Below are 27,119 nucleotides of genomic sequence, written 5' to 3' on the forward strand. Positions count from 1 at the left end.
AACGTTAAGCATGTCAAGGGCTTCGTTCTAATCAAAGAAGTTAGTGTTTTCGATTCCATCAAGTTCTACCTGTTGTTTCCTTCTTGCCTTCTACTTTAAGGTAGGGATTCTTTTGACACTTTGATATTATTTTTAGCTTAGTTATTTGCTCTTTGAAAAGGGTATTGATTTGAAAATTTTTGGGAAAAACTAGGGTTTGAGCTTGAAATCAAAAGAGGGGTTTTTCCAAATGGGTTCTTGAGAATGGTTGTGGGGATGTGTTTACGGGTGAGATGTTTTAAAATAATGGATATCTTTTCTTAAAATTGATTTTTGTAAGAAAACTAGGTTTTGTCCTAAATCTTGAATATTTATAATTGTGGAAGGAAATAGGAAATGATGTTGGGTTTTGTAAGCTTGGAGCATGTTTACGTTGATGATGATGGTGGTGTTCGATATGTAATATCACTCTCATTGTAAATGATGAAATTTTATCTTTTGATTAGAAATTATCTATTAAATGGAAATATCTGTGTTTGGGCTATCGGTGGAGGATAGTCTTGATTGTTGTAGATATTGCATGAGGATTAGGTTGAATTAAAACTAATTTCTGATACATTGTGCATTGAGCATCAGTTCTTATTAAACATTATAAATGTATTGGTTTTGAGAAAAATGGGTGAATACCTTGGTGAATCTGGTTAGGAGGTGTTGTTGTGGTTATGATGTTGGCCTTTGTGTCCTTGCTAAAAGTCTAGAAACCCGCGAAGTTAGGTGCCGATCCTTCTGATTAGTATCGGTAAAACGGCTTTGGTAGTGCTTGTATAGCCTACTGGCAGACATATACCTAGAGATTCCCATTGTGTTGTATCCATTGCCCTATTTTCTATTGTAAAAGGATTATTTTCATGAATTGATTTATAATCTGGCATCTGCATTATTTTGAGACTAAAAACGAGGAATGTTTGACAAATGATATGCATGTGCATTCACCTCATAATTTCACTAAGATTCATATACCATGTTAGAGTATCTTTACTGGATTGTGGCTAACCCTATGTGGAAAATAACTTTTAGGAGCTGATGATATGCCTCCACCGAGGACGTATCTTGGGAGGATATGGAGTAAAAGGCTTCATTTTTGTTTATGGGTAAATTACACATTAACCCCCTGTGGTTTGCCCCCAAAACACGTAGCCTCCCTGTAGTTTCATTTGTAACACTTAAACCCCTAAACTTAATACTAAACTGTAATTTTGGACGGACGTAACAGAAGTAAGAAAAAGTCATAAAGGCCCTTGGATATTTTCCACTCGGTCATTTTATTTGTATTACTTCATATCTCTATTTCCATCTTCTCTCTCTCTCTCCATCTTCTCTCTCACCGTGAGCTCCATGTCACCACCACCTTTCAACACCAAGCCCACCTCTTCACCCATTTTCACAACCAAGTTTCATCACACTACCATCAAGCTCCACAACCACCATCACCGTGAGATCCGTCGTCACCGCTGGACCGTCATGACCACCATTGCCCAACTCCAAGGAAAAGGAAGCTAATAAGAAAAGTTCATAGCAGCGTCAAAAGGAATCCCCAACATGGATTCATGCAGACACAAGCAATAAAGAATAACAGAAAATCATCATTTCTATAGCAGGATATACGCACCGGCAAAGCAGCTTTCCGAAGAGCAGATGAACGCATATAAGCCTTCATGAGTTTGAAGATTAATATATCCAGGGGCACTTTTATATCATTGTCATTTCTAATCCATGGATGACCTACAAGGGGAGATTTTTAAGTAGCGCTTCAGAAATATTAACTATAGAAAACCCATAACTTTTGACAGGGTTTGAGACACTCACTTAAGGCTCTGGCAGCTGTCATTCTTTTCCATGGGTCCTTGGATCAGCTTTTAGAATAGCCCGAAAGATCCCAGATTCAGTTCGAGCCAAAAATGGACGGCTGCCACACAGTAGAATATATGCTATAACACCTATACTCCAGACATTAGCCTTTGTAGGGTAAGACCTATGCAGCACTCCTGGTGCCACATAGTATGCGCTCTCAACTATGTCATTAAGCCTTTCATCTGCAAACAAGTTGGCATGTTAAGACAATTGACCATTTTAAACAAATAGACATCAGCATTGCATACATTATGATGAAGTAAGGACAAACACTATGATGAAAAGGAAAGAAATAGATTTGGAGATATTTCTTTGGAATGTGTGAAGTTGGTTTTTGAACAACATTCGGCATACCGAAACGACCCATTTCAAGAAGAAGTGAGAAAACGAGGTAACGTAGGATGAAGTATAAAGCAATGTGAAAGAGATTAGTGAAAGAACGGGGAAAAACAGTTAAGAATCGAGAAGATTATGGAGTTCAAAAGATAGACTGAAGAAATGTCGGAAACGGGGAGAAAAAACTTATTTTTGGTCAATTTTCACAGCTCTGAAAGCATGCAAAAAGAAGTGGAATGAGGCGTGTGAGAAGTGATACGAAAACTAGGCCGTGATGTGAACTCAACGACGCAAAAATGAGGCAAACCGAAATTATAATGAAAAAGATATAAGGGCTTGAAGTGCTGTGTTTGAATTTGAAAATTTGATATTTTCAGGTCTGTGTGCATGCAGTTTGGAGAAGATAAAGTGGGTTTTGTGGGTGTGTGAATCCCATCAATTTTTTTTTTCAGCACTCACGACTGGGTGTGTTTTTTTTTCCCTCTTCCTCACTTTTTTTTTTTTTTCCCCTTTCTATGGAAGTAGCCATGGCTATCCTAGTTTAAGTAGTCACATACATACAACACCTCAAACCAAAAAAACATGAAGTTGTGAGGTAAAAACTATTTCAAGTTCCAACTATTCTTTGCATTATAATTTGCAACTTTTATTGAACAGTTCAAAAAAATAATTTCCTTTAATTCTAACTAGGTCTGATCCATTTTACAACTTTATTTAGAGATTTGCTTTTGAAGATGTGTGTATATATATTAGCTGTAGTGCTGCTGAATGGGAATGGTGTGGCACTGCAGCGAGTATCGCCTTGGTTTGTTGGATGAAGCGAGTGATAAGGAAAGGGAAATGAGAAAGAGATGGAGGGTGGATGGTGGTGTGGAATTGCAAGCTAGTTTTGCTATGCAGTGAGGAAGAAATCCTGAGATAATCTGGGCAATTTCAGAGGCCTCAATGTGTTTGTTGCATATTTATATAATGAGGGGAGAGAGAAAGGGTGTTTTGGTCCAAAAGTGTAATGTTTTTGGCAGGAGAGAGTGCTGCTTACACTTTTATGCTTGTGAATCTCACGCTCTAGTTAAATAAACGGATCTGTTAAAAATTATAATTTGGTATTAAGTTTAGGGGTTTAAGTGTTACAAATAAAACTACATGGAGGGTCCGTGTTTTTGGGGCAAACCACAAGGGGTTAAAGTGTAATTTACCCTTTGTTTATTGATGTAATTATTTTGTTTGAGTCTCGGGCTTTATCTGTATTGAGTTAAACTCATTTTGTTGCATCCAAGTATCGACTTGGAAACTTGTAGCCATTAGGGCATTTGATTATTTGGTTTACTGTTATTTCAAATCCATGTATTTAAGTCATAGGCTATAGATTCAGAATGAAGGATTTATAAAGGTATATTTCATATGCCGCCTTTTGTGTTGATCCGATAAATGAATGGAATAGAAGATATGATGTCGTTTGACCATTTATGAGTAACATTATGAGTTGGATTATTGTCATTTATCTTGGGGCGTTATGTACACAATTCGATTGATTCTGATAAGGATGAAGAAGAGGAATACAATCTCCTTTGAGCCGAAGCAACAAACCGTGCAAACCAAGGATTTACAAATTGACTTTTGTGGCAAAGAAGACATGTTCAAGAGAGAATTGAGATCAAGCTGAACAATAAAGACAAACTTAGCAAAACATCAAAAGGAAAGAATTGAAGAATTTGATTTGGAAAGTATGGAGATCGAGAACTTCCTCGTGCATGTGTAGATTTCTAAAGAAAATCAAGGAAAAGGAAATTTAGAGATATAAAGGAGAGAAATAACTAGAGGGGAGCATATTAGTAAATAGAAAAAAATGTGATGCACTGTTTTGGAAAAAGTGGTTTTGTTGATTATTATAGAGGTTTATGGGTCTTTCAGCATGGGTCTTTCATTGTTTACTTGAGTGTTGTTTGTTCTTTTGGTTAGTTAAGATCTTCTTAACTTTTTGTTTTTTTGTTTTGTTTTTTTTTTTTTTTTTTTTTTTTTGGTTTGTTGCCTTTTTTTTTATTTTGTTAAATTGTGAGGTTGAGGGTTTATTGGTATGGGTGCTGATTTTTGACCACACAACCAAAGAGGAAACTCAACTCGAGAGCACCGGCAAAATAGACTAAGGGGGAGTTGGAGAGCAAAGAGGCCGAAATTAAGGATGCTGATGAAAAAGCCTATGCCGAAGGGTAGACCAACGTGCTAGATGCCCATAAAGCATAAGTCAATCAAGCCTACAACATAGGTTATTACCTCAGCTGAACAGCGGCCCTAAACAAGCTGTCTGTTCCTGTGGACTCTTCTCTCTAAGGCATTAGCCAGCTCAACGTTCATTTCTCTCTTTCTTCCAACCAATTAGAGGGTGAGGACGAAGAAGCGGAAGAAGCCAATGAGGAGGAGGCCGATGACAAGGAGGAGGCGAAGGCCAAGGTTGAAAAGTGCCAAACAGAAAACACTATTGGGACCAAGTCTCCTTCCCTCAATGATCAGGTCCTGGATTTGACTGGAAAGGATAATGATAAGGTCTCTAAGAGCACGTCACCAAAGAAGGCCAACACTTCTGAAACTGAGATGACTGCTACTATAAAGAGCCTGGACCAAACTCTTCTAGAGATCGACGCTGAAATTGTGGCTGAGAAGTCTGCCCAGCTGTTTACCGAGGCCAAAATAATGCCAACAGCCAAGACTGCACAGTTTGAGATTAATGCCATTGTCTACCACAACGGCTATTGGTATCCCAAACATGGTGATTATATTTTTCTAGACGAAGTTCTTCACATCAATATCACGAATCTTTGCAAGTTGTTCAACTTCTGCCCACTTCGTAAAGTAGTCTATGGCTACTAGCAAAAACTTTCTCTGTCCAGTTACCTGGGGCAGTTGCCCAACAAGATCCATGCCCCACTGGGAAAATGGCCACAAACTGTATATTGGATTCAAATCTCTAGCTGGCAGGTGTATCAAAGGTGCAAACCTTTGACACTTTTCACATTTCCTCATATACGCTTCAATATCCTTCTGCATGTAGGGCTACCAGTACCCCTGAGATATGGCCCTATGAGCAAGTGATCTGTCCCCAACATGCCTTCCGCATACACCTTTATGGATCTCGTACAGAAAGTCCTTTACCTAGGATGGATGCACACATCTCAAAAGGGGCCCAGTGAATGACCTTCTATGGAGATAGCCTTCTGTTGAGACGCAGAACCTGGCCGACTGCAATCTAATTTTGTGTGCTTCCTTTTTATCTGTTGGTAGCCTATTGTAGACTGCCCCGAACTCGCTCCGAACGCCTGCCTTTCGGAGAGAGCGCGAATTGGGTTCTAGGTACTACAGTTCGGACTCTTGTCACGGTTCTAAATCTAATCTCACAAAGCGCAATATAAGACTGATAAATCACGAAGGAGTCCAAATCGGACAAATCATTTTGCAAAATCGATTTTAATCAAAAAGTGCCAAATATGGACTGCTTTGCCAGATTTCAGAGTCCCCACCTAAATATTTTGTTTTAGAAAATTTAGGAAACCTTGACTCGTGACTAAGGCCACATGTCTGTTATCACCAAAGTTGCCTCGGCTCGGGAATTTCGGTACGACAGGGGAAGGTCCTGAAATGAGCACCCTCGCTCGTTCGATCAAAGGATCGGCCTCTACTAAACATGATATGTTATTTTTGAAAACACATGTGTTCTTGTTTGATTATTAGCTAACTTACTATGTGATGCGCACAACACACAAGTATAGACTAAATCGCTCGATTTGGAACAAAACATCTCATGTTTGTTTTTCGAAAATGGTTTGAAGATGCTACTCGCAAAGAGGCTAAAACGCGGATTTGCCACCAAACAAGGTGGGCTTAAAACATGATGAATTGCCACTCCAAGTGGGCTTAAAATGCACATTTTGATGAATTGTCCAAATTCAAGCAATGAATCCTTCATCCATAAGCATTCACGCAGTTAATCATTTAAGTACATAGCCTCATGGCAAGCATGCTATCATGGCAGTCACTTACACACATGCAAGGATGCTAAAGAAAAAACACTTACAGTGTACTCCGAGCAAAAACAAATGCTAATTAGTAATCATGCATGATCCTAGCTATGTTAGATGCCTAATGTAACACATGCAATAATGCAACTAAATAGGCTCGGCGATCTAAGATGACATATGAATGCAACACTCGATAATATGCTTTGAAACACGTATTCAAGTAAGTGTTGAAATTCAATGCAGTTTGAATGATGCGCCGAGCCCGGTGCATGCAATACGAATGAATGATGCACACATGCAAAGCATAAGGATGCTAATTGAAACATGTCCTAAAACTAACCATCAAAAGCGGTAAGTAAAAGGGAGAAAGACGTGGGATTGGAAGACATTCACATACACATGCACACTTATTATAACATTTTCCCTCTCAATGGAGGGTGCAAATGAATTAGCTAAGCTAAATCTAAGCTAAGCTATCAACTAATCTAATTATGCTAATTAGACTAATTATTACACAACACAAATTGAATAACTAGCTACAACTAATTATTACATTACTTTAACTAATCAAACAAATTAATTAAGTTACAATTTCAAGCTAGACAACAAGCAAAGCTATAGATTAGGTTGCCTTAGCTCTGCCTTGAACAATGAAGGATGCATGCTGTCGATTGCCGCCTCGAAACGCCTTCCGGATTGCTCTTGAAAGGCTCTATTTGCAGGGTGTCTTTATGAAGTTTCTGCTCCATCTTACCAAAACCACCCTGAGGAATCCACCAGTGGCCTGCCGGCCATGAAGGCTTGCAGTCGGCCACCTGCCGGCCAAGGGTATGCACTGCCGGCCAAGGGTGAAGCAGTGCCAGCCATCTACAAGGCACTGCCGACCACTGGTATGCAGCAACACCATTCTGCAACAGAGCACAAACTAGAGGAGAATGGATGGTCTCTCAAGGATATGTGCGTACTATGCCACTCCATATCACCTCAAAACATCAATGGAGAAGCATCATTGGATCCAAGACCATCAATCAGGCATCGCAATGCATGATGGCCAAAGAACCAATTTGTACAAATGCGATGAATGCACAACAAACAAAACAAGCAAAACACTAAGACCACGGCCTTATAATGAGTGATCAAAGACAATGGAGACAAAAGGGATTGGCTCACTTTCATCAATTTGAGTATGAAGTGGGCCAATCCACCTTTTTTTTAACATAGCGTCCGGTTGAACACGATGCAATGCAATGCAACACAACACATGTTTATCTTAGCATGTTAAAGACACTAAACCATGCAAGCCAAGCATGCAAGACATGTTATGGAGCCAAGAGCACTAAAGCAAGCAAAGAGCATCACACAAGAGGCATGCAATACATGGCACAAATGACTAAACTAGCTCTGGACAAGGTTCAATTAGGTCAAAACAAAGACCAAAACATGCTTAGATGGAAGCCCAAAAGCTTAGAGAAGCATGCATACATATTGGCTTACAAGTGAAGCACAAGGCCCAACCCTCGAACACAATGAAAGGGTGATAAATGCAAGGATATGGCAGAGGTATATGATCTGAAATAACATGCCAAATGATGCCATGCCATGCCACGCAAAAAGCTCAAATATGACAAGCTAAAGGTCTTAAAGTGCAAGACTAGCAAAGCCAAATGCACAATAGCTATGCAAAGCCAAGCATGCATGACCAAAACCACTCAAATTAGACCTAAAGCATGCTACAACATAGCCAAAAATGTGCTGGAGCAAAGCTAACACATGCTAGAATGATGAACTAAAGCATGAAGCATGTTAGGCCAACAAGGAGGATTACACTACAAGTGTATAAAGCATGCAAGAGGTGATCAAATAAACCAAAAAAAGAGTTATGGTAGGTCCAAAAAGTCACAAAAACATGCTCAAACTCAGCCTAAAAGAAGGAGAAATGCATGCTCATTTGGTGAGCCAACAATACAAGCAAACAAGACAAGAGGAGGGGGGACCACCCCCTCTTCTTTAAGGCCTCAAAACAAATTTTCTACCATGGAAATTCCTCTGGAATTCAGTGGTTAAAAGGCCAAAAAAAGATGGTTTCAAAAGCTTTAAAGGAAGGCAAGAAGCTTAGGAAATAAGCCACCAAAGGGGGTGAAACACCCCTAACTCCAAAACACTTTAAACTACCATTTTTAAGCCTTAAAAAAAAGGTTTTTGTAGTTGACAACTAGGCCAAAATCAGCATGAAAAGGTGGCCAAGATTGTATACAAAAATAAACTTAAAAAAGGGAGAAGCTCACCCTTGAAGCATAACAGCAAACAACCAACAAACAGCCACTTTTCTTGAACCAAAACCACCTTTAGTGGCCCAAAACAAGTACCAAGGGACCTCAGCCCAATGGTGATCAAGTCTTCTTAAGGGTTGATAGCTTGAAGATGGTAGTATCCAAGCCTTCAAGCACAAAATCTTTAGAGAGAGTGAAATCTAGAGAGGGGATTGAAGAGAGAGAGGCTCCCAAACTTCTTCCTCCAATCTTCTAAAATGTTATAAACCTTGAATATGAGATATTTGGCTTCATTATATAACAAAAATGGAGCATTTGGTCGAAAATATCTCAAGACAGACAACTGGAGCAAGCTGGAGCAAAATATCTGCCAAAAACTGCTTTCTGCCATCAATGGTCGGCACATGACCATTGATGGCTGGCACTTGACCATTGTTGGCCGGCCTGGGACACCATTGGATGGTAGGGGGCCAGCCTAGGCAATTCATGGCCGGCACATCGCCAAAAAATCCCATTTAGGTCCAGCATCTTCCACCTTTGGTTGGACAGAAAAATAAGCTTTTTGAGCCCAACTTCAACCGGACATAACTCCTTCATCTGGACTCAGTTGCAGGTCATTCTTGAGCCTAAATTCAAGCCCTAGAGGTCTTCTTTACAATGGTGAAAAATTCACCTCAAAATTCCAACTATGAAAAAAGTTATGCTCATTTGAGTGAAGAATGCTCAGTTTTAATCCTACCTGGATTCATGCCCAACTTCTTCTCCAACTTGGTTTCTTCTCTCCTCTCCCATTTTTTTCAACTCCAAACCCCTAAATAAGGTGTTTTGAAATATTTTTCAAAAGATTTGATCTCTCCTTCATTCATTTCCATTTTCTCCTTGCCCGGTTTACCGAAAAACGCAACATTTAACAAAATGCGAGCGTCAGAACATCGCAGAAGAATTTTCAAAAATATTTTGAAAGAGAAGGTTTCAGGGTCTCAAAATCTTTTGATCAAGATCATTTTGGTCCAAAGGGGGTGTGAGGATGGTAGTTGACTCTCTCTTTGTCGAATAAATCGAACCCTTGCACTGCATAACTTTCACCACCCTATAAACCATCAGTAGCGCCCAAGTCTTAAGGGCGGTCAAAAATAGGGTGTCTACACATGCCATCTCTAAGAAACACAACTATGGCATCCATTGAGCTTGGACCCATCTCTACACACATTTCTTCGTATTCTGTGATAAGGGGCTCTATACTCGAGCCTAACAAATAATCAACCATTATTGTTCTTGCCTCACCTGATTTCATCGCGCTAGCCAGATTAACTAAGGCGTCGGCATGACTATTATCATCTCGGCTAACATGCTGTAGATGGCGATTCTCAAATAGTGTTAGCAGCCTGACAACCTCCTTGACATAGGCTATCATCCTCTTATCTTGGGCTGCATACTCGCCCATTGCTTGATTCATAATAAGCTGGGAGTCATAGAAGACCATCACCTCGTCGGCCTCTATGGTTGCTGCTAGTTTCAGCCCGTAATTAGCGCCTCATACTCTACTTCGTTATTTGAGGCCTTGAACCCCAAACAAATAGACTATTCCATCATTCGTCCATCTGGCAATACTAATAGTACTCCTGCCCTTGCTCCCTGCTAGTTAGAGCTGTCGTCAACAAATAGTCAAAATGAGTCTCCAATGTAGATATAGAAGGGTTTTGGCTTTGCTTCCTCCTTCTGCGCTGCTAGTGCAAGGTTCTTTAGCCCCAATTGGGTTTCTTCTTATTCTTTTTGGCATTCTAAGCCGCAGCTCACCGGTGCCCGCCTTGGAATTGCTCTTGGAGCAAACTCTACCACGAAGTTAGCCATGACTTGCCCCTTGATTGCTATTCTAAGCCTGAACTCCAGGTCATATTGTCCAGTACTACTGTCCATTTGGCTATCCTGCTTGCTAAATCCCCATGCTGTAGTAGGGAGTTAGCACCATAATCTTGTGGGCTTGGAAGTAGTGATTCAACTTTTTGGAAGCCATCACCACGGCTAGTGTCAACTTCTCTAAGGGTAGGCACCTGGTTTCTGCACTTGCCAGGGTCTTGCTCACATAATATACTGTCTTTTGTTCCCCTTCTTTTTTGCGGATTACCACCGTGCTGACAACATGGTCTGATACCGCCAAGTATAGGAATAGTTCTTCTCCTGGTATTGGATTTGACAACACCCGCCAAATATCCCAGGAACTTGCCTGATCTAACTCCAAATGCACACTTCGATGCATTGAGTGAATGTTGGTAAGCCTTCAATATGTCAAAGACCTCCTGCAAGTCTACTAGATGATTCCCTCGTTCCTTAGCCTTCACGACTATGTCATCGATGTAGACCTCTATTGTCCTTCCAATCAGATGCTTAAACATCTTGATCACCAATCTCTAGTAGGTCGCTCCCGCGTTCTTCAACCCAAAGGGCATTACGTGGTAGCAGTACAGTTCTTTTAGGGTGATAAATGTCGTCTTCTCTTCATTCGGGATATATATCGCTATTTGGCGGTATCTCCTGTAGGCATCCAGGAAACTCATCTTCCTATGCCCTAATGTGACATCTACCAGCTGATTGATTTTTAGCTGAGGGAAGATGGCCTTGGGGCAAGCCTTATTCAATTTGGTGAAGTCCACGTAAACTCTCCACTTATCGTTCTTCTTTTTCCCTTCCACTGTGTTAGACAACCAAGTAGGGTAGTTCACCTCCCAGATGGCCTGGTCTTCCAGTAGATTGTCTACTTCCTCCTTGGCTGCCTCCACATGTAATAATGTTGGCCTTCTTGCTTGCTGGATGACAAGTTTAACCGACCTATCCACATTGAGCCTATGACAAGTGACCTCGGGGTCAATCCTAGGCATCTCATAGGGGGTTCAAGGAAACACTTCTATGTTTGCTTGCAGGAAAGTCTCCAACTCCTTTTCCTCCTCCTTGGCTAAGCCTGAGCGGAGAAGGAAGAAGCACTGTACCTCACCTTTTTCGACCAGAATCTTCTTCAAAGCTTCCTCACTCTTGTCGGTTGGTTCTTTCTCGACATCATCTAGGACCTCCCTATCATCGTCTTCGATTTTCACTATCTTTGTTTCTCGTACGTTACAGGTGGACTTCATTGCTACCATGGAGCAATTTTTCACTTGCACCTGGTTTCCTCTAACCTTCTCAATCCCCTGTTCAGTTGGGAAGCACAACAGCTGGTGCAGCATTGAGGGAACAACCCTCATTGCGTGCAACCACGACCTTTCCAAAATAATATTGTAAGGGGAGGGGGTGTTATTTACTATAAACTTCGTGCTTACCTACTTGGTGCCTGCCTGCACCTCCAAATTCATGGCTCCAAGAGGCCATGTTAGCATCTCGTTGAATCCAACCATCGGGCTGTCAGATTGTTCTAGATCGTCTGGGTGAAAGCCAAGCTCCTTCTAACATCTAATATACATGATGTCACAAGAGCTGCCTTGGTCGATTAATATGCACCTTACCTGGCATTCCCCAATCTTCAAGGTTACCTCCAGGGCATCATTGTGTGGGTGCTACACCATATGCAAGTATGTCTCAGTAAAAGAAACCATTGGTCTCTGGTACTCATTTGTCCTAGGCTTCTTTTGCTGGATTTGATACACATACTGAAGGTGCCTTATTCTCTAGGTCTCCCTTCGTACATCATTCTCATTAACCTTCAAGTGAATCACATTGATCACTCGAGGTCCATCTACTTGCTGCGGTGGGGGTAGTGGATGTGGTGTTGCTGGTGCTTAGCCTTGCATGCTTGTCACACCCCAAATATGGGCATGACCGGTCGTGGCCCATAGGGACTTAGCCCAAGGCACACGTAAGCCGAAACATGAACCCAAAACCACAAAGAATAAATGTGATGGTAGCCCAGAAATAAATATATCAAAACTCAATCCAGTGACATGCCACAAGTGTTGGCTTCGTAAAAATATATATATATACTAAATGGGACACAAACCGCCCACAACATAAAATAATTCTAAATAAAACTCAACCACAATGTATGCATGAAACTCGACAAGCAACCTAAAACAAATTAAATAAATGCCCTAGAGGTCCATGCAAGTGAGTCCCTGCTATGCCATGAGTCCACTCTAAGTCCTTCTAACACTTGGAAATGGTAAACAACTAAGTCAGTTGATAGCTCAGTGAGTAGCAACATGGATAGTAAATACAGTTTTGAAAACAGGGTTCAATTCCAAAATAAGATATATATCACATACACTAGATTGGCATACAGTTTGGTAAATACAATCTGTTTCAAAAAGAAGGTTTCACAGTTCAACACTTAAAATACTCATGTCTCGCAAGAACATGATAAACGGCATTTTCCACTTAAAACAGGTTATAACATGAACACCAATAATTTTCCGGGTACCAATAAAAACAAATAATCTGCCACACAGTTCTCAGGCTATAAGCCCCGTTGGATCCAATACCGAACTAAGAGTCATCCTCAGGGTGGCACCTGGGTCTTTTCTCAAAGACGATCCGATTGAAGGTCACCTAGTTGTTTTTAAAGGTCTTTTCCTTACAATCGTTGAGCACTAGAGTCATCACGGCCCAACCCGGATCTGTTCCCTAGTGGCCAGAGTCACCACACACAGTGGAATAATTTCCCTGGACTAAATACACACATGGTCCCAATAATCAATACACATTAGTTTCGCAAAACATGGTAGTTCATCATTATAAACATGAGACCAAAACAAATAGTTTACAGTATGCCAAGTTCACACATGTTTCAGAAATAATTTAATTCCATTGATAATATAATAATTTATCAAAACAGTTTAGTCTTGAAACAACAATTTAATTTTCCAACAGTTCAAGGAAGGGGAACATTTATAAAAATATGTAGCATGAAACTACTCACCTGAAACCGAAATAATATAACCCTCGAATAGAGTGTAAAAGTCCAACTAGTGCCCTAAACCGAGTATAAAAACTACACGTCACAACTAATTTAAAAATACTAAAAAAATAGGAACTAAGTAACCTCAACTAAAGCGCACTAACACGGCTCAACCCAACTCACCGTTACTCTTAAATATTACCTAAGCTCATGTTCTTCAAGGTTTAAAATCACCCAAGACATGGGTTCCGGTCAAAACTTAATTAATTGTGACTTTAAGATAAAACAGAATTTCAAACAAGTCTTTCCAACCTATTCGCTAACTTTGAAAATTACAAAACCCACTCCACGCTATTCGAAAAATTCCAATAACCTCCAGATATGATCTAATATATCCTAAGTTTCAAACCCAATTGGTTTCACTTGATTTGCTTATCAAAATAATTATCTACAATTTATTATATCCAAACAGGTTGTTTTCTGCAGCACTTTAAAGAAATTGACGGTTCTCTTAATATATACGAGCAGTCAATGCAAGGCCACAAACGTATGAAACTAAACTTGTAACCGGTTCTAATGACACTAATTTGATATTTTTTGGATTTATACCCAAAGAAAACAACACTCCCGAATTTACTGTTTCGGACTAGTTTCCTGGACAGATTTGAATACCTCAATTTATATGGATTTCGACTCCCAAAAATTATGAAAAAAAATCAGATATGCAACTCAATATGTAATTGATCTACTGTAAAAATTTCAGATTAAAATTCTTCTATTTGATATGGTTTCTTGATTTTTAAAGTTCGTGATTATGCGCAGAATTTTTTAACTAAGAATAATACCCATTCTTTATACATGAATTTAATTCCTCAAATTTCTTAACAGTATAAATATATACAAAATATATAAACCTAAAACCTCCATGAATGAATTAAATAACAATATTATTAGGATAAAGAACAAAGAAAGAAGAGAAGAAAACCTAGGAGGCCACACAGCGCAACACACCTAAAACTCTCCTCCTTGGCTACAACAATAATCTTGATGATTGAAAAACCCCTCTCTTTCCTTCATAAACCCACGGCTGCTAGGGCTGCTAGTGTTGTGGAAAACAATTATAACAAGAGTTAGGGTTTGTGTTTATTTTATTTTATACTAGTGGTGGGCACACTTAGGTCAAATAGATAGATAAATATACAAAATACATATATAAGTTACATGCATTTCAAATGGTAAGAGCCTAACTTATTAATTTTGTGGTCTAGAGTTCAAGTCACACCCTCTTCTCCATTTTTTTTTATTAATAATAAATCTTGCTTCTAAATTAATGACTTTCACCATAAATTTATTTTAGGTTTAAAATTAATTAAAAGATCCTCCAATAATATTTAATTTGCACTTAAAGATTCATAATAAAATATTTGAGATTTGTAAAATTATTATTATCTAATTAGTTACTTAATTTTTATATTCGGGTTCTCACAATGCTCTTCCTTGGTCCTGGCCTCATCTACTAGGTCTCTCAGGTGGCCCTATCAGACCAGATCCTCCAAGTGCGACTTCAGAGCCCTGCACCCCTGAGTCAAGTACCCATCCTCATTATGATAAGCATAGTGCTTCCTAATGCTCTTTCTAATAAACTCGCTAGGGATCTTCTCTAGCGCTCTGTAATATGGCTAGTTCTTGATCTTTTCCAGAACTTTGTAGATCGTGATCTTGAATACAGTGGTGACTGCCTGTGCAGTCCTCAACCCTGTCTCCTACTTGTTTACACCGGAATTACCTCAGCCGTGCTTCGGTGAGCCGTTTCTCTTCTCTTGCTTTGGTGTCTTCATTCCTTGTGTGTCATCTTCTGCTCTGGCATACTTCTCAGTCTGTGCCATGAGCTCCTTCATACTTTTTGGTATGGTTTTCACCAGTGATTTTTGAAGCGGGCATTCATCATCCATGCCGTTCTTAAAAGATACAACTGCTAGCTCTTGGTTACAAGCAGGAATTCGATTGAACACCTCGTAATATCTCTTGGCATAAGCCTTGAGACTTTCACCATCGCTAATGTTCAAAGCCAGTAAGGAGTCTACCCTTAGTGGCTGCAACTTGTTTGTAACAAACTTGGCCACAAACATCTCGGCCAGGCCTTCCAACTTTTCACAGTTCCTTTTGGCAACTTATGGAACCAATCAGATGCTATCTCCCCAGAGGATGATGGGAATATCTTGCACAGCAACTACTCATTCTGCTCCACAAAGCCATTGAATTTAAATACAAGTCGACATGAAACTTTGGGTCTGACTTACCGTCATATATCTAGAACCTCGGCATGTGGAATCTCTTTGGGGCCTTAAACGTATCCAACTCCACCAAGATTGGCGTCCTCAGCTTGACAGGAGAGGTGATCTCGGCATTCATTTGCATTCTCTGGAGATAGACCCTCAGTTCCTCCTTCATTCTGCCGGGAGATCGGCTATCAACACATTTCAGTCTCTTTGGCGCGCTGCTCCCAGTGTAATTATGCGTCCTTTTGGACTTCTCCTCATCCACTACATCGAAACAAAGGCGCTTCCCCTGGATATACCGACGTTCTTTGACATAGGTCCCTTTGGTTCGTGGTGTCTTCAGCGACTCATCTCTCACTAACTTTGTTCGCCCGACATCCCGTGACTGCCAATGTGAATGTCCCTTTCCCTTTCCGTGCTGCGGCACTACTGGAATTGTTTTTTGCCCCTTTTTTTGGGCATCAGTCTTGGCCACTGGTGCCGGCATGTCTTGCAACGGGAATGGTGGCTGTATCATGTTGTTTTGCATCACAAAATTGACAATCGACTGTAGGTCTGCAAACTTGTTTGCCATTTCTTTCATCTCGCCGTCCCTCCTCAGGCATCTATCCTTCCATACCTGGAGGTCGCTTTCATTGTAATACTCATATCAGCTACCCTTCTTCGCGGCATTGCCCTATTTGTCGACGTCCTTCTCTCCACAGTCAGTATGGGTACAAGTTGCAGTACTAATAGAGTTTGTTTACTCCTCGAATCTTTCTCAATACATTTCACTATCTTGTATCTTTAATTTCGTGATTTTAATAAAATTTTCGTTATCGATAAATAATAATAATAATAATAATAATAATAATAATAATAATAAGAAGGTAGTAAAATGGGGATTGTGGTGGCTATGGCAGTGGAAGGCAGCAATGGTGACGTAAATGGATGATGATAGTACTCAACATAGGACAAACTAATAGACACATGTTTCAAGATGATTTCATGATAGATGGAATTTCTATTTCTTAGTTTGGCGCATGTACCATGATCAATAATTGCTTTTTGTCTATTCCTCAAATTGAAGGAAGAACCTTATATTCTTACTTTTGGTTGGAATGATCATTATAGTATATTGGTTATTTTCATTTACATACAGTGCACTAAAGGAAGGGAAAGGAATACAAAATTAGAATTAACATTCAATTTTGGCTCATTCTATCGTCCTAAATATGTTCTTAAGAAATTGGCATTCAATTTGAAATTATGCATTCTTTTTTTATCAGACTATTTTAATCTTAATTTTTATTTAATTTCTTAACGGATGTTATTAATTGGACTAATTGACAATATGTGAAAAATTAAATAATAAAATCAATACACTTGAAATTATGGAGGTCAAATCAATAGAAGAAAAAATTATGGGGCCAGGGACTATGTGGCACCAACAATGCTTTCGATACAAATTGATATGTGCCAAAACCTTGTGAGGTTGGTAGCAAATTAGAAATTAGTGATAAAAGTGTTGGAATTTTTCTGTGTTGTGGGTTAATATGAATTATTTTTAATTTGTTTTCAAATTGATTGTTGCTTGGTTCATTAAATATGACGGTCATCCCGTCTAATAGCTAGCGATCATATTTACACAGAATTTTTGGAACATAATTAAGCAAGCACTTTAGAGGATATTAAACTAGAGTCTTTGATTGATTGGAATCATATACTAATTTTAATACAGAAACGTGTTCCACATTGAGCAAAATAACATAGGAAAGCAAAAGGCACCGTTAAGTGAACAATTGAAGAGAAACATGTTCACATTTCACACAAAAAACAAAAACACAAAACGAAAAAAAGTTTTGTTTCACACCCCCTTATGAATTTTATGATTTTTGATTAAAAACACAAAACAAAAAAAAGTTTTGTTTCACACACCCTTATGAATTTTATGATTTTTGATTAATTGTTACTATTTATTGTTATTTCAATTATAACTCATTATTATGTTGATTATATCTTATGTGGTACTTAGTTATAAATTATTATTATTATTATTTTGTTATGACTTTTATATAGGATTGAGTTATGACATTTATGATAATCAACCAGACAAATATCATGACTTGTATATGATACACACCTTTTTGAGGGTGTGTACCATAACATTTTTTTTAAACTGTATTTGGTTTATGGATTTGGAAAGAAATTTAGAAAGAAAAATGAAAAAAATAAGTGAAGTATGAATAAAATATATTTACATTTCACCTACTTTCACATACCTTTTTTTTTTTTCTTTTCAAATCTTTTCCCAAATCTATGAACCAAATCAGTATTAAATCTGTGTTATAGTCTTGTTTATTTAAGTTGTGTTTGGATTATAAATTTGGATAAAAGTTCAGAAAGGAAAAGAGAAAAAATAGATAAAATGTAAATAGAATATAATTACATTTGGCTTATATTTCTCCCACATTTTCTATTCCTCTTTTTGTTTTTAAATCCTTACTCAAATCAATTATTCAAATACAACCTTAAACAATTATATAACAGCAATCATATATAATTGATTACTAGGATTTTCATAGTGAACACTTAGAAATCACATTTGGTCATTTTCAGTAAAATATAGATATACATATACATAGGTTAAAAAAGGTTAAATTTTTTTGAAAACGATAGTTTTAAATTTTTAATGAATCATAAAAAGTTAATTAAATTGTACATTTATCAATTTTTAATAACTTGTGAATCTGAATCGAATTGTAATATTGTGACAGCGGAGTTCTAAACAGTAAACAATCATTTTCAGTGAATATTCTTGTTACTAGTCAAGACAAGATTGATTGAATCTAGGCTCTTACAACAATTGAATTGGAAGCCCACCAAAAATTAATTAAAGATTGAACCCAGAGTACAACTTTTCGAAATACAAGTGGGGAAAAATCTTACCACACATAAGCCTCGTTTGGTAGATTGGTAGAAAAGTGATTATAAATTATGTTTTAATAGATTATAAATTATACTTTTAAACGTAAGCGGTTAATTTGTTTAGCGTAATTATGAGATTATGGATTTAATTAGTATAGTAGTGTTTAGTTGAATAAGCTATAAAACAACTTTTTACTATATAGTGTCTTTTTTGCCATTTTTTCCTTTTTCTCCTTATTTTCTTTTCTCTTCTTCCTTTTTTATTTTTTCTTCTCTTATTTTCTTCTCCTAATTGTCTTTTATTCCCTTTTTTCCTTATTTCTTCATTTTTTTTTTCTTTTCTTCTTTTATTTTTTTTTCTTTTTCTTCATTTTATTCTATTTTCTTTAGTTTATAATTTATTTTTTCAAATTAGAAGTGGTGCATGCATGGTGAGATTGATCATGACAAAATTTTGACAAATGCTGAAATACCAATTAAAATTTTCAAATTATATTCATTTTGGTTTATAAATACATGAATATTAGTTACATATACCAATTAATATTTTTTTAATTTATTATTACAAAATTGTTATAATTTATTACTATTTTTTAATTTAATTTATTATCAATTAATGGCTTAATTAATATCAATTAACACTGAAAACCCTAGCTCCGACACCGAAGAGAGGGGGAGAGAGAGAGAGAGAGAGCATCAGTTGTCATGATTGTCACCTAGAAAACCCTAGCCGGCAGTCCCCATCGTCAGATCGAGACCGAGAGACACAGAGAGAGAGAGCTCATAGAGCTAGCTCTGGTTCACGCCGAAGAGAGAGAGAGAGAGAGAGAGAGAGAGAGAGAGAGAGAGAAGGGGCTAGCTCTGGTTCAGATTGTCACTGGCGGTGCTATGGTTTCAAATCGTCATCAGCGGCTCTAGGGTTTCAGATCGATCGCGACGGTTATGGTTTTGTCTCTCAGTTGTGATCGCGATGGTGGAAAGTTGATCAAGAGAGAGAGAGAGAGACGTTGCCAGAAACTGAAGGCCTTCACGGGAAATCGCCACCCTCGCTAGAAATCACCTCTCTCTCTCTCTCTCTCAGAGTTAATAGTGTGAGAGTGTGATTTATATACGAGGTATTTGGTGATACCGGAATTTGATGAGGAGCATTTAAGTAATTTCAGTCGCCCAACCAGCTACGCCCATAAATTGTTTCAATTAAGCACCCAGCAAGCTGCTTTGCAATTTAAGCTGAAAACAACTTTAAATAAGCTATAATCTGATAATTTAAGTTGCACCAAACACAACATTATAGCTTCAATTAAGTCAGCAGCTCAAATAAGCAGCTTTTAAGTTCTACCAAACAGGCATATAGCGATGGTGCGCATCGGCGTGAACTCGAAGGATTGACTGAAAACACAATAGAAACTAAGGAATTTTGATTGGTGGTCAATTAGAGGAATCTCTGATGCCTAACTTAGTAAAAAATTAGGCACCAAAGTACGAATGTATGAGTAGAAAAATGTTATGTGCCTCCATCTAAGTTGATTCATTGTGCTTATGCCTTCCAAGTGATTGTTGGAGGTGGTTGAGCATTTCCCTGCCACTTCTCACGTCTGTTTCATTTTTGTGGATCATGTCCCATGCCTGCGGATCTCTAAGAGCGGTTGCTCCACATTTGCTAGACCTAGCATTGACCTGGTCTGGCTGCTCAAATTTAAAATCCGAGCCTAATAGTCAGTTTAGACTAACAAGTTGTCGTGCTCGTCCCTGAGGTGTTCTAGTTCGATTATTTCGACCAACTTTATCTTAGCTTAGATTGGTGGCCATTCTCTAATCTTGTTCAAATTCAAGAGAGTTATGGTTCAAATTTAACTTCAATAAAAAGTATAATATATATATATATATATATATATATATATATAAGTGTAAACCTAGGAAACATGTCACAACAAACAATAAGAAAAAATGAAAATTTCAAAACGAAGATATAACTAAAAAAAAATTTCTACAAATAATAAATTATCCTAAAGCTGTGTTTGATTAGAATTAAGGTGAATGAAAATGACAGAAAGGAAAAAAAATAAAAAAATGTCAGTTTGTTTAGTGTTAAAGTAGTGAAAATTACAAGAAATTTCATTTTTGTATGCAACTCATATTAATTAACATATATTTTCTTTGTCGTTTCTTTTATTTCACATCACTTCTTTCCACTTTCACTTATGATAATTTTTTCTTTCTAGAATTAGTCATATTCCATTTAGTGATCTAGTTATTGTTTAATCCTTTGCAACATCATTTTTTGCGCACTTGGTCTAAAAATCTAAATTTCAATTTTGGTTACCCAAAGGTCTAGCAGCTGAAACACTTTGTTCAAAAAAGATAAGTGTAAGAAAAATGACCAAAATACCCTTCATTATATATATATATATACATATCATATATATACGGTCCAAATCTACACAATCAAACTTCTCTTCTCTCTCTCTCCCCCCTCCATCTCCGACGTTGTCTCCTCCTTCAACATCACCACCACGATGATTGACAAGACTACGGAGTTGTGGGCATCTACGACAACTCAAAAGCCTCTCGTTTCTACGGCTTCTCTCTCAAAGCCCTCAAACACCGTAGCCAGGAAGACACCGGTTTCGTCTCCGTCCACCAAAATATCTTTAAATCTATCACTAGCATCAGACTCGTCCCCAAAGTCTTCTCACAATCAAAACTCGATTGACTTCCTAGCGATTCAACCATTAGCCATGTTTGCTACTTCACTATCGCCACCATTACCTCCTCTATTGTCATCGTCTATCTCTTTTCTCGCCCTGCTAGATCTGGCGACTTTGCTTCTCAGATCTAGTGGTCTCTCTTCCGTTGTCATCTCCATAGGTTTGAGATCCTCATCAGATATGTTCTTACAGCTTGTTTATTTCTATTTCGTTTTTTTTTTTTTTTTTGGTTACTCTATGGTCACTCTGCTGAACATTGTTAATTGTAACTTTGTTGAAGATTGTAAAACAAATTACACAAGTTTTTGCAATCTTTGGTCACTAATTTTTAGGCAAAATCTCAACAGATTTGTAACAAGTCGTGCCTTTGTCAAGGGTCACCAAAAACTTAAAATCTCAACAGATCTGTAACAAGTCGTGCCTTTGTCAAGGGTCACCGCAAACTTCTCTCTCTCTCTCTCTCACTCTCAGTCTCGATTTATTCCTTAGTGATTAGAGAAGAAAACTATTTCAACAGATCTGTACACAAGTTCAAATTTTCAATAGATAGCAGCTTGGTATATTTGAGCTCAAATATATATGTTTTTTATCTGTGTAATGTATTAGATTTGTTCATGAAGATGAAGACAACGATGCCCTTTTTTCTTTTTATTTTTAATTTTTTTAAGATTTGAGCTTAGATCTGTGTTAGATATGTTGTTGTTGTTCTTCACTGCCGTTGATAACGATGGCTTTAGAGCATTCTTCTTGCTCAAGCTTATAGATCTATTTTAATAGATAGCATTTGACACATATATATGTTGAATAGATAGAATCAAATTTTTAACAGATAGTTTTGTTTAAAATTAAAATAGAAAAAAAAAACTTAAATAGACAAAAGAAATTCAAATACATAACAAAATTGGAATACATAGATTTAAATAGATAAATAAAAAAATTAAACAAATAATAAAATTTGGATAGATATTTGAACATATAAGGCAAAGAAACGAACAGATAGTTAAAAAATTTGAACAGATAGTCAACAAAAATTCAACAGATAAAAAAAAGTTAACATATAAATTAAGGGGTCAAATTGAAAACAAAATGTATTTCAAAATAAACACACACACACACACACACACACAAAAAAAAAACTTCTTATGAAACTATTTCACAAATGGTGGATCTCTCATCAACAAAAAAATATCCACTGGATTTAATATCTTAGACAATTGCTAGAGTTGATTTATGGGCAATTTTCTCCTTTTTTTTGGAGCAAAGAATAGTTTTTGGTGCAAAAAATAGTTTTTGGTATTTGATACAATTGAAAATAAAGTGAACGAAATTTTTTTTATGGTCAACGAAAACAAGCCTATTTGGAAAGAAAATATTTTTCTCTTTAAATAAATGGAAAACATTTTCCAAACTAGAGTTTTATCAATGTTACCATACTACCGCTACCACTATCACAACTACCACCACACAACTATCACAATGGCCACCACCACCACCATCTCTTTTGTTGCAACTCCACTACCACGCCACCACCTCCACCTCCACCTCCAGCTACACCTTTGTCCTACCACCACATGAAAAAACAAAACAAAAAAATTTCCTAAAAAAATTTTTTATTTAAAAATTATTTTTCACTAAAACAAATGAGCCAAGTATCAAGTTGAATTAACCACACAATGGAATAATATGGAGGTTGGTCTCGCTGGTACATAGTTTTTTGACTTTTAAAACTAAATTAAGATGGTGTTTTGAATGATTTAAATAAATATACTTTTTATATTTTGGGTAAATTACACTAACACACCCTGAAGTTTATCTTTATTACAGTTCCACTCTCACCTTTTGAAAATTACATCTCTCTTCCTGAGGTTTAAAGTTTCATTCTAGATTCCTCCCACAACAATTTAATTTTTTTAAATACCAATTTTGCCCTCATTCGGTAAATTACATTAACTCCCCTCACATTTTAGAAATTACAATCCCCTCCCTAAGGTTTAAAGTAACATTACAAATTGCCCCTTGGCTAGTATTAGTTGGAAAAAAAATTCATTGAAAAAAAAAAATTTGTTAGTAAAATTTTTAAATTCCTGTTTAAAAACCAACGTAAACTCATTTTTTGAATTTATGTTTTTTCCTCAAATTTACAAACCGAGACAACCATTTATAAACCAAAAAAATTATCAAACAAGTGTTTATAACAAATTTTAAAATTTTTGTAAATATAAATTGAAAACTGAAAACGAAATGGCTATCAAACAGACTTTAGATGGTAAAAATATCGTAAAATTAACAAATAATTAAATAAGTTACCAACGTAAGAAATGACTTATCAAAAGATTCTTAGGCTATGTATGGTTTGATTTTTAGAAATTTTTTAAAAAAATTAAAAATTAATTTGGTTAAGAAATAAAAAATAAAAAATAATTATCATTTTTATATAATTTTTATCTTTCAAGTGGCTAGAAATAATTTTTTTACAAGTTAATTAAATCAACCATACGTATGTATATAACGTGCCCAAAAGTTAAAATGATAATTGTTTTTTACCCTTAAATGATAATTATTTTTCGTTTTTTTATTTCTTAACCAAATTAATTTTTAATTTTTTAAAATTTTTTTTCTAAAAAACAAACCATACATAGCCTAAGAATCTTTTGATAAGTCATTTTTTACGTTGATAACTTATTTAATTATTTGTTAATTTTACGACATCTTTACCATTTGAGGCATATTTGGTAACTATTTTGTTTTCAGTTTTCAATTTATATTTTAAAAAAATTTAAAAACAGTTATAAAAACTTGTTTGATAATTTTTTTGGTTAATAAATTGTTGTCTCAGTTTGCAAATTTGAGAAAAAAACGTAAATTTGAAAAATGAGTTTACGTTGGTTTTTAAACAGAAATTTAAAAATTTTACTAACAAAAAAAAAAATTTCAACTAATTTTTTTTTTCAAATAATTTTTTTTTCCAATTATTTATTTTTTCAAATAATTTTTTTACCAATTAATTTTTTTTCCAACTAATACTAATCGATGAGGCAACTGGTAATGCTACTTTAATCCTTAGGGAGGGGATTGTAATTTCTAAATGTAGGGGGTGTCAATGTAATTTACCAAGTGAGGGAAAAATTGGTATTTAAAAAAATTAAATTACTAACGGGGGAATCTGTAATGAAATTTTAAATCTCAGGGAGGGAGATGTAATTTCCAAAAGGTGAAGGGGGAACTATAATAAACATAAATCTCAGGGGGTGTCAGTGTAATTTACCATTTTATTTTTTACAAAAAGATGTGCAAAAAAAAAAAAGATGACGTAACCCAATATATATATATATATATATATAAAGTGTGCTAATGTAAAAAATACAAAATATAATATAAGATAAAAAAAAAATAATGATGGATTGCGTTGATTCTGACCAATACTTCCTCGTTTGTTCTTCTAAATGCTAATGTTTTAAAGATTCCTAAATAAGGATATGTGGTGAAAGGGGTTTGGGAATGCTCTCTGATCCGGACAGACCTTCTTTATCCTTGAAATGATACCTGAAAGAGGAACAAACACTCCAGACGGGGGTGAAGGAATTAGACCTCCGACGAGCAAGTTAGTACCTTTTGTCTTTGTCTTTACTTTTTCTATAAGTTATTTGCTATTTTTTTCACCTACCGCTCCTTGATCGAGGCTCCTCCTTTTATACTGCTTCAAGGCCCATAGTTGGGCCCATATCAGGCCCATGGATTGGCTTCTATTCGACTCTTCTCATGGCCGATTTGCATATGTTGCTGCGTGGGCTTCTAGATAAGGCCGAGTTGTATTCGGCCCCATTCTCTAATGGGCCTGATGTCGTTCATCAATCACATTGATGAAATTCGGCCCCCACAATGACCCCTCGAACATCCGATTGGTTCCATTCAATCAGCGTGTTCGGTTCGTGCAGACATTTTGTTCGGCTCGCAGATGGAACAGTTACTGAAAATAGAAATGCAGTACTCACGCTCCATTCGATATTGAATTCTTAGAATGAATGCAATCAAAAATCATTACAACTTCCCGCCCTTTTGTACTTGACATTTATTTAATGCGATTGGAAAACGCGCTGTCCCTTCGAATTTTTTGAATTGAAAGGCTCTTGGGTTGTTTTCAGTATTCCTCACTTTTCTTCTAAGACCTCTACGATTTTCTCCTGCTCCCCACCGTTTTTCTCTCTCCGACCTGTAAGTCATTCTCTCCTTTGAAACACTTGAAATCTCTCCTTTCTAAGGATTGTATCATAGCTTTTTGTCGCCATTTTTCTATCCCAGATGACATCCATCTGTTCCTCGTGGTAGACAGCGTGGTTGACATGAAGAGGACTGATGCGAGCACGATCATCTTTCCTCTTCTATTAATTGCTGAGGATCGAGTCCATTTTCTGTTTCATTGTTTTTTGATGGCCATTCTGCCCTACTGGGGTTTGATCCTTTCCCAACCAAGCGTAAACTTTTATCGAATTATAATGGGGATAATATAATTGAATCGCCGACTTAGACTTAACCTAAGGATCCCTGCTATTTTGCACTGCTATATCTTGGTGAAATCATCCGATCGGTAGGGACATTACTTTCTCAAAGCCAAGGACATAGTTCACTAGTTAGTGACTATGCTTGCCAATTCTAGCAAGCGAGTTAACGGTGTTATGGTTGTTGTTTGAGGTAACTGAAAATTCGGCGATGGCGAAGATCGCTTGGACCCTATGCCTAGATAGGAAAGGCGAGCCAGGTGGCTTTATAAACCCATTCTTTGTTTCTCTCTATAGATTTACTCCACTTTGATTTCGTATTCTTAGCTTTTCTTCTACGTACAGACAACGATCTAAAAAGAGCCCTTACTTCGACTGACGATGCTGTGTTTACACAAGTCAAAACCGCACTTGAATACTTTGGCCGTCCAAACCTTCAAAACAAGGGGGCGCCATCCGCGTGCTATTGAGATACAACCCAACGTATTCAACTTTTTCTCCTGCTGACCACATCCCAATCCTAAGTGGTGAACAACATCTCACGACACTAATTTTCCCAAGCTTCAAGAGCCTAAGGGACATTGGTCTTGAGGGTTCAGCCTCGGACGACTAGGGTGGTGAAGTCAGTCTCAAGACTTAGACGTCATCGTTTGAACACTCGATGATCATCTATGCTCGTGTTCGTTTTGAGTTCCCGGAGGTCTCGGCCACGTGCTTTGCCTCAAGATCTCTCAACTTGATTGTTTTGTGCTTGGTTGTGGACCAAGCACTTGTGTTTTTTCTTTTGAGGAAGAGGGTGGCTTGTTAGCCATCCCCTCAACCCATCGGCCCCTTTTTCTTGCCATCGGCCAAAGGTGCTGGCCGATCGGCACTGTTTTTGGTCGGTCGGCCACCCTTGTTGGTCAATCGACCATATTTTCTGGCCGACCCCTTTTCACCTGCTTTTGGCAGATATTTTGTGCCAGCTGGAATAGCTGGCATGCACAATTCCCCCCCTCCATACACGTGTATGGGGGGATTTGAGCCTTGCTTAGCTTCTCCAAGAAGCTTTGCAAAATTGGTTTTCTATAAAAGGAGAGCCTCCTCTCCGTTTCCAAGGGTTCTAGAAATCTGATATACAAGTTAGATATATCTCTCTCTCTATATCTCCCTCTCTATAGCTCAAAAGTGTGTTTTGTTCTTACTATTGCACACAAACACCTAGCACTACACTATCCTTGGTTGCTGACGCACTAAAGGTTTGATATTAGAGTTCTTGGGCTATTTTTGATCCAAGAAGATTGTTGGAATTGTGTTCTTGAAGTTGTTCTTCAAGGGTGAGTCAACTTGCTTTTGATACCC

The sequence above is a fragment of the Camellia sinensis genome, chromosome 1, assembly GCF_055761805.1.
Source record: "Camellia sinensis isolate YWXY chromosome 1, ASM5576180v1, whole genome shotgun sequence".
Classification (NCBI taxonomy): Eukaryota; Viridiplantae; Streptophyta; class Magnoliopsida; order Ericales; family Theaceae; genus Camellia; species Camellia sinensis.